Source organism: Microtus ochrogaster, chromosome 6 (assembly GCF_000317375.1).
Source record: "Microtus ochrogaster isolate Prairie Vole_2 chromosome 6, MicOch1.0, whole genome shotgun sequence".
NCBI classification, from domain to species: Eukaryota; Metazoa; Chordata; class Mammalia; order Rodentia; family Cricetidae; genus Microtus; species Microtus ochrogaster.
In genome coordinates this window covers 36,054,655-36,064,066 of record NC_022013.1, presented here as the reverse complement: position 1 = coordinate 36,064,066, position 9,412 = coordinate 36,054,655, and the positions used below count along the sequence as shown (strand labels likewise).

The 9,412-nt window shown below is 33.3% G+C and overlaps 1 pseudogene; it reads right to left on the bottom strand.

The window, feature by feature from the left end:
- Positions 1–293: 293 nt before the first annotated feature.
- On the bottom strand, positions 294–7,386 carry LOC101992743 (annotated as a pseudogene).
- Positions 7,387–9,412: the final 2,026 nt, after the last annotated feature.

Below are 9,412 nucleotides of genomic sequence, written 5' to 3'. Positions count from 1 at the left end.
ATCATGTAGAGGCATTTTTTAAATTCAGGTTCCCTCTATTCAGATGACCCCATGACCCAAGCTAGGGTCAAGTTGACCTAAAACTATCCAGCATATAAATACAGATAAACACTTGTTATATATATATTTGAAGTCACCTAAAAAGAAAAATTTAGTCATATTTATTAGGTATGATTTATTTGCTCTTTCTCTTTAAAGGGTTTATATTTACTTGCAAATGGAGAATGACATAAAATAAATATTTTTAGGTATGTCATACTTATACTGCTACTTTTGATGTCCTTATTTATTTATTTTTTTTTAGTTTTATAATAGATTTATTTTTAAAGGGTAAAACACTCAGACAATTTAAATACAAGTCCAACAGAACCGCTGTCAGTCAGCCATGATGCAATCGGGCATTCTCGGAGTCCTCCGGATGAGGAAGAAATCTCTGAAACTTTATTCATATACATCCTTCTTATCTGCAATGTAATCTACAATTTCTTGTGGACACATTAACTTCTCTGCATCTATATCAGGAATTTCAAATCCAAATTCGTCTTCCATGGCCATAATAATCTCCACTTGGTCCAAACTGTCTAAGCCCAGGTCCTTCATAAAATGAGAAATTACTGAGAGCTTTTCTGGGTCAATCTTGTCATAGAGTTTCAAGACATACAGCACTCGGTCCTTAATTCCCTCTAACGTTAAAGGGGGTGTGTCACTGTACTGGCGGCACAAGTGTGTGACCCTTCCAGGCACCTGCGTGAGGGCCAGGGCGGGCTGCAGAGTCCTGAACCTCCTCCGGGTTCCCTCAGGGCAGACAGTGATGCTGAGTGGCCTGGCCAAGGCCAGTGTGGGAAGCCGGGGCAGAGGCGCGAAGGCCGCGGGCAGGCGGCGGACACAGACGGAAAGGACACGAGAATCCTTATTTAATACACCAGGATGATTGAGAGGAGAATGTAAATCACATATTCACCTAATGGACACAAATGTGCTCCTCCATCATAGCCCTTCCTTACTCAACTAACCATGCAATTCCCTAGATGTTCATAGTGAAACATTATTCTCTAGATAAGTCACATCTCTTAACTTATATTATTACTTCCTAAAGTACTTCAATGCTAGTTAATGAGATTGTTCTTAGTAATCCATTGGTTAGTAATTCAGCAATGCAATTTTCTTTTCCAATGGGGGCAGTGTGAACCCATGGTCTCATGCTTGCTCCTCAAAAAACTTTTCACTTTTTCTTACGTTGAAACAGTCAGGTGGGAAAAACTAAACTGAATACGGGGAGAAAGAAGGCAGAGTGGCAACATCCAATACAGTCATCGCCAAGAACAGATGAGCCAGAACCTTACTGGTAGGCCGTGAGTCTCATGGTAAAATATAAAATAATTGAAATGGGTTAAATTAATATGTAAGAGCTAGCCAATAAGAATATAGAGCTTATAGGCCAAGTAGTGATTTAATTAATACAGTTTCTGTGTGATTATTTTGGGTCTGAGTGGCTGGGAATAAACAAGCGGCCTCCTACAATTTGTTTAATTTGTTGTAGGAGGCCGCTTGTTTGTTAATTTAACCCATTTACTAATCCAAGGTCATGACTTTTCTTGAGGTCATGAGATTTCTTAAACTTATTTATATTATTTCTCATACACACATATACATGTGTGTATGAGAAATAAGATAAATAATGACCTTGGATTAGTAATAGGTGGTTCCTTGCAAATTTTCTACAAAGCCCTAGTTTATACAATTCTAGTTGTCCTTATTTTTTTTATTTTACAGATTTTATCATTAAAAGCTTGCAAATGAATGAAAACTCCACTCCAAAATTAATCAGGTCTAAAAACAGTATTACTCACTAAAGTACTATAAAATTAGAGAAGGCATTTGGAATGGAGACTGTACCTTTTTTTCACACAAGTAGAAAGAAATTTTATCTTCCCCTTAGTTTTCATGCCACACAGATGTCTTAATGTTAACAAAAATAAACAAAAATCCTGGGAAATATATTATCAGAAGGAATGATAGTAAGCATCAAACATAGAGTTCTGGTGAAGCTTAGTCTAATTCTTCCCTGAGTGAAGTGTCGTCATCTCCTTTCAGGGGTGGCATTTCTTCAGTTACAGCAGCACTGGTATCATCCACAGTAAGATCATCTTCATCAACACCTAGACCAAGCTTGATCATCCTGTAGATCCTGTTAGTGTGTCGATAACTGTCTTTACACTATGATTTATACACACAAACATGTGTGTGAATGTATAAAGCAGTATCAGAGGTCAAATATGGGGGATAAGGATGTCATTTTGCAGTCTCTTAGGAAGAATGGTTACCTCCAGCAATATCTTTTCTTTGGTGACAATTCATGGTAACTTTGTCTTTTTAGATGCATCCTGTAACTGTATTCACTTGGATTTTTATATAGATTTCTGTTTTTTTAAATAAGAACAGGAATTATCTAATCTGAAAATGACTTAAATCCAAGATAAATTTTATTTCAAATCTTTTAACTAAGTTTAGATGTAGCTTAGTTGGGAGAGTACTTTTCTTGCATGCATGATCCTAATGTACTACACCACACAGTATAGCCAAAAGTTTTGCCTATAAGTCCAGCACTTAATAGGTAAAGGAAGAAAGGTCAGAAGTTCAAGGTCATTAATTACAAAGCAGGTTGGAAGTCAGTCTGAGATACTTGAGTCATTGTTTCAAAGGATAAAAATTCTTTAGTTAAATATAACTACAAAACTTACTTCAAATAAGATCACAGTTTGAGCTTAAAGGTGGACATGAATGTGGGAGTCATATTATTCCATCCACTGGAGCAATACAATTGGTCAAAAACTTGAATGCAAAAAGGTTTGAAAAAGTTAAAATCTAGAGGGAATGCAGATAGCATGCTCTAAAATGATTGTTTTTCTTTTACATTATCTCCACTTAGCATGAAATTTTAACTGTTTGACAGTGATGGATAATTAAGTAGTAGAATAAGAAAATGTCAAAGATAAAAGCATTCCTGGTGGAGAGAAACAAGTCACTATCAATGCAAAATCTTTATATTTCTTATGATCCATGAAAAATATTATAAATAAGAACAAGCAATCTCATCTTACTTTGATAATGCTTGGATGTTTATTTGTCATGAAGAACTACTAGTTTATACAATTGCTAGTTTTCAAAGACCAAAAATCAAAACAAAAGAACATAGTTTTTATGATGTGCTACATTTTCATATTTTAAATAGTAATTGGGAAAAAAACAACCTCTAAAACTTACAAGTATACCTATTTTGCTGGATTTTTCCTCTTTTTACAGTAAAGAGGAAAAATCTTTACTTATATTTTCTTTATATTTATTTATAACTTCAAACCATGGAGATTGAACAGCAATACCTGTGATGAACAATTATTGTCTTAAAATACAACACGACAGGATGCGGGATGCAGTGTGGTACAGGGCATCTAACTGCTGTGGAATTATTATGGTGCCATGTGATTTATTATGAATCTCCACCATCATTTCACCATCCTGCTGTCTCCTTTATTGTTAGAGTGAATGCTTTTGATGACATCTTATAAATCTTTGCTTTGGCCAATATATTTACAGTGTCTTAACATAGAAGAGGTATGCCTACCTTTCACTACCTCTGAGATTTAGAGGTATAATTTCAATTTAATGTGAAAAGTTTTAGCTGACTAAGTTCCATTAGCCTCTTTTTGTCAAGAAGGGAATATGCCTATTCATTTTCGTGTTCAGTTTATATATTGAGCTCTATCAACACATGAAAGGTGTAATGTGGTGTTTGCAAAGATGGGACTTTATTGTCTTTTCCTGAGCTTCTCACATGCACAAAAATATTGATCTATATTTCTTTTTATAAATAAATGTCATATTTATAAAAGTTTATGAAATGAAATTTTTCCATCTTAAAACATTGGTAACCTGGTTTTGATGATTCTGCCTTTTTCCTCATGCAGATATTATCTTCTGTCATTATCTTGAAGAAACCAAAATGATAACATAAAGGCAGCTGCTTATTTGAGAGAAGCTAAATCCAAAGTGAATTCTGAAGAGTATAGTGGTTATATATATAACATTAGTTAATGAATTAAAGTGTAGAGCAACATGTACACACACATGCAAATGCACACACACAGACACAGACCCAGGAAAGGTAAAAATACAAACAATGATTAGTCTTGAGTTATGTTTGCTTTGTAGCTTTTACTTATTATTTAGTTATTGTTATTGTAATTATTGATATTAATTTGTTTGGTTTACCTAATGAAGTTATACTGTACAAACTTAGCTTTAATGAAAAAAGCCCATGTGAACCCATAAAACACCCTGATATATATTTTTGTTTCCATCAGTCATCATAGATCTGAAGCTCACAGGAGTTTTTTTCAGATCTCATAACCCATAATTTCATGGTTGTATATTGTTCTTCTTATTACTTAATATAAAAAATTATTTCCCTGTTTCCAACATAAATTAATCTACTTAAAAGAATAATTTCACACTTTAAAGAAAAACTTTAGCTTTTGAAAACATTGAAAGGTATTTATACACGGTATTAACAAAAAGCTAAAATCTCATCTACAATTTCCCAATTAAAAGCAGCATATAAATATATTTTTAAAGTTACTTTAAAAAACTAATTGCAAGAGAGATAGACCATAATACAACACTAGCTACTGGGTTCTCCAAATTAAATAGCAAATAAGCAGACAAAGAGAATTGAATAGAATTGTCTGAAGGACAACTTATATGCCAAAGTTCGGTTTGGATAAGCAAATGATGGTGCGAGAGAAAAACCATGGGCCAATTTATCTTGCAATCTTCTATCTAATTATCAATCCATCATTCAGAGATAATTTAGCTATGACATAAAAGACATTTTCCTGCTTCCAAAACTAGCTAAATTGTTCAATATCCTGAAGCCAGTGTGCAAAACTCAGGGTTTTTTAAAGATTGTCTGTTCCATTCAAAGTTCTTCTATTCCACCCTGTCACATTCCAATCACATCTTGTTTTAGCTAACCCATCCCTTCTTATTTGTCTGCTTTAATTTTACCTATAGAAATTAACATTCACATTATATATTTAAAATCTTAACTCACTATAATGACCTTTTCTCATTAAATATTTTAAAGTTGTTTTTTGATATGTCTACTACAGTATTATGGAATGTTGTTTTACAAAAACAGGTATACAAAGTCATGCTAATGTGTGCATTCTTCTTTCTAATGAAAAATATAACCATTCAGCTATTTCCTTTGTTAACATATGTTGTGATTCCAGATAAGCATTTAACTTTAATTTAATGTTCTGTAGTTTACTGATGATTATGTTGATAAAGAAATAAAAATTAAATAAAATATGTAATGAATAAAAAAGTAAAAGACTAAATTTATGTGTATATATGTAATCCAAGTGATTTTATATCTCTATGCAAACATTTTTGTGTATATGGTCATATACACATATGTTTGCCTTTGCATAAATTAATTTTTTGTATAATGTATTACAGTTTTATGTTCTCTAAATTGCAAAAGTATAAAATAATGAGAATTATGTCTAAACAATTTTTATAAAATGTTTATAAGAATATATTTTATTTTCATATTTAAAACTAATTTTAAATATTGATGAGAGATATGATAATGAAATTGTAAAAATATAACTGATTTTTATGTGTTTGGAATCTGTGCATAATTAAACAAGAAATTCAATAACTGTGACTTCTTAATTGTTTTGTTTTAGTTTCTTAAAGTGAATGCTTTCACACTGACTACTACGTTAGCCCACTAGGCAAACTAAGTCCATTATGTAGGGCATACATTTCTAGGTGACTACCTAAAAATTATGTTATGCTTATTATTATATTAGCCAGAATTATTTTAGTTAGTCTGTTCTAGATTACTTTAGCAAAACTACTCAGGAATGCCATGATGAGTTACTGTTCACTTCTTCTGTTCAACATGAATACCATTCATATAAATTCCTTAAAAGCAAGAAAGAAATTTTGTGTACTTCAGGGAATTCTGATTTCAGTGTTGATCATTTATATATGTTATCAATAATAGGAAGCTCATTGTACAGTTAACATTTTCTGTGATGCTTGATATTCATGACAAGGCAAAAATAAATACTTTCCTTTTATTTAATGGAAAAAGTCTAAACTTTTTTGTTATACCAGAAACTGCTTTGAATATTGTTTAATTCAATGGATAACTAAGGGTAAACATTATATTTCACTTGGATAATTTCAACTGTAGCTTTCTTGAGTTCGGAATTTTATGTAGTGCTATACAGCAATATAAATAAAAAAGTGAAATTGAATAGAAATCTCCAAATGAACTATCCAGACAAAATGCATTCCATAAAATAAATGACTGGACCTCTAGCAATTAAAATGGTATTAATTCTCACAATGAATCTGTGCATAGTGAACCACAATGGTTTAAAAAGTTGAAGGTAGACCGATATTGTTTGTTTCATTATAGTTTATAATTTCCCAGATACTTTGTCTTCAAATTAAAATGTACTTAAGGGAAGCATAATCACTCTTTATCATTGTTTGATAAGCACTTCATTTTTAAAACTAAGTATGAGAAGAAGTTCATTTTTTAACTTACGTATCATTTCCATGGATTCTACTTTTTTTTCTTAGATATATAAAGCTTGAGTTCCAGAACCCATAAAAAATGTGTGCCCTCTGAATAAAATGATATTTTATTCCTTATGTAGACATTATCAAAAAGGTCAACCTCTGAAGTATAAATGCATTAAGTTACTGCCAATATTTTATCTTCTAGTTCACCTGAACTTTGTCTAAAGTAGAAAAAAATCATTGAAGTTAAAATATATTTAATCACTGGTCATTCTTTTGTATTCTTCATCCACAAAAATACTAAATTAGTAAAATAAATAATATTTATTAAAATTGTACACGTTTAATATACTATTATGTGCAAGACATTGATATCTCTTCTTTGTATATCTCCCTAAATATTGGTTGAAATTTTAACTAATATATTACTTTGGTAGCACATAGTCATATTTAAATTATTATAAAAGAGCAAAAACAGATCATTTGAAAATTTATTGTAAATTAAAAAAAAAAGTATGAGTACTCCATCTGCATTACCCCCATCCTCCCTTCCCCTAAAACTTCTCTCATGTCTCCACTTGTCAAATTCATATCTTCTTGCTTAGTTATTATTGGTGCATATATACACACATGTGTATACAGCCTACTGAGTCCATTTCCCGTTGTTTATATTCCGATGTGTCCTCTTCTGAGTGTTTGGGTTTGGATATCCCATACAGAAGCTTGTACCTGCACGAAACTGATTCTTCTCTCAGCAGCTATGGAATACCTGTACCTCTTCATCGTCGGGTGTAATTTTGTCAAACTTTACTCACCGTGTTCTTAGTAAATATAAGGGTGGTATAGCCTTAGTCTTCTCTTTCAATCATTTTCTTTTTCTTTCTTTTTTATTTCTTTATTTATTTATTAAAGATTTCTGCCTCATCCCCGCCACCGCCTCCCATTTCCCTCCCCCTCCCCAAATCAAGTCCCCCTCCCTCGTCAGCCCAAAGAGCAATCAGGGTTCCCTGACCTGTGGGAAACCCAAGAACCACCCACCTCCATCCAGGTCTAGTATGGTGAGCATCCAAACTGCCTAGGCTCCCACAAAGTTAGTACGTGCAGTATGATCAAAAACCCATTGCCAATGTTCTTGAGTTCTCAGTAGTCCTCATTGTCTGCTATGTTCAGCGAGTCCGATTTTATCCCAGGCTTTTTCAGACCCGGGCCAGGTGGCCTTGATGAGTTCCCAATAGAACATCCCCATTGTCTCAGTGTGTGGGTACACCCCTCGTGGTCCTGGGTTCCTTGCTCGTGCTCACTCTCCATCTGCTCCTGATTTGGACCTTGAGATTTCTGTCCGGTGCTCCAATGTGGGTCTCTGTGTCTGTTTTCTTTCATCGCCTTATGAAGGTTAATATTCAGGAGGATGCCTATATGTCTTTCTTTGGGTTCTCCTTATTTAGCTTCTCTAGGATCACGAATTATAGGCTCAATGTCCTTTATTTATGGCTAGAAACCAAATATGAGTGAGTACATCCCATGTTCCTCTTTTTGGGTCTGGCTTGCCTCACTCAGGATAGTGTTTTCTATTTCCGTCAATTTGTATGCAAAATTCAAGAAGTCATTGTTTTTTACTGCTGAGTAGTACTCTAATATGTATATATTCCATATTTTCTTCATCCATTCTTCCATTGAAGGGCATCTCAGCTGTTTCCAGATTCTAGCTATTACAAACAATGCTGCTATGAATATAGTTGAGCATATAAGATTATGCTCAACTTCCTTAGAGATCAGGAAAATGCAAATCAAGACATCTTTAAGATACCATCTTACACCTGTCAGAATGACTAAAATAAAAAACACCAATGATAGCCTTTGCTGGAGAGGGTGTGGAGAAAGGGGTACACTCATCCATTGCTGGTGGGAATGCAAACTTGTGCAACCACTTTGGAAAGCAGTGTGGCAGTTTCTCAGGAAATTCGGGATCAACCTACCCCTGGACCCAGCAATACCACTCTTGGGAATATACCCATTTTCATATAGCTTAAAACAACCTTAAAATAGACCAGAGGTAGAATGTTAAAAACTTGCTTTTAGAAGATTTTTCCCAAATGGTTTTAGTACACTTCAACTTTAACCAGTGTTTCCATGGCCAATGTGAGGTGGACACTCTTACATAGCAGTACTTCTAGATTAATCTTTGTCCTCCAGGCGCTGCTATTCAATAAAAATTAACAGAAAAGTATTCTAAGCAAATAAATGAACTAAACAGCTTTCAATTTGGTAAAGAATAAAGGATTCTACGTTTGAACTCATTTTAGGTCTTCATATATAATGAGCAGAAAGGGCACATAAACTAAACTATATAGACATCAAGCTTTTAAAAAAAACAAAATTAAATGGGTTTAAATATATCGAGGAAAAATTTGTATTTTTCCCCTTTTCTTTTATTCTTTCGCAAGCAAGAAGAGGAGTTATTATACTTCTTGCTTGAGAGTTCATGAGTAGAATTCACCAGTGCCTACAACAACAAACTAGCAAGTTTCCTTTTGTCTCTTTTTATGATTATTTTTAAATCAACACAAAAGTGCTATATATCATTATACAATTTTGAACAAAATGTTTTAATGATTCTCATTCCTTCTCATGTCTGCTGATGATCCTGACTCCCACTTCTAACTCCCTGGTCTTTTTTTCTCTTTGACGCCCCATATGTATATATGCATGTGTATATACACATACTTTTACTACAGGCTATGATTCAATAATAATAAGGTTAGCTTGTTTAATGTTATCTATTTCAGATCTAGCCACTTTCCTGCTCATT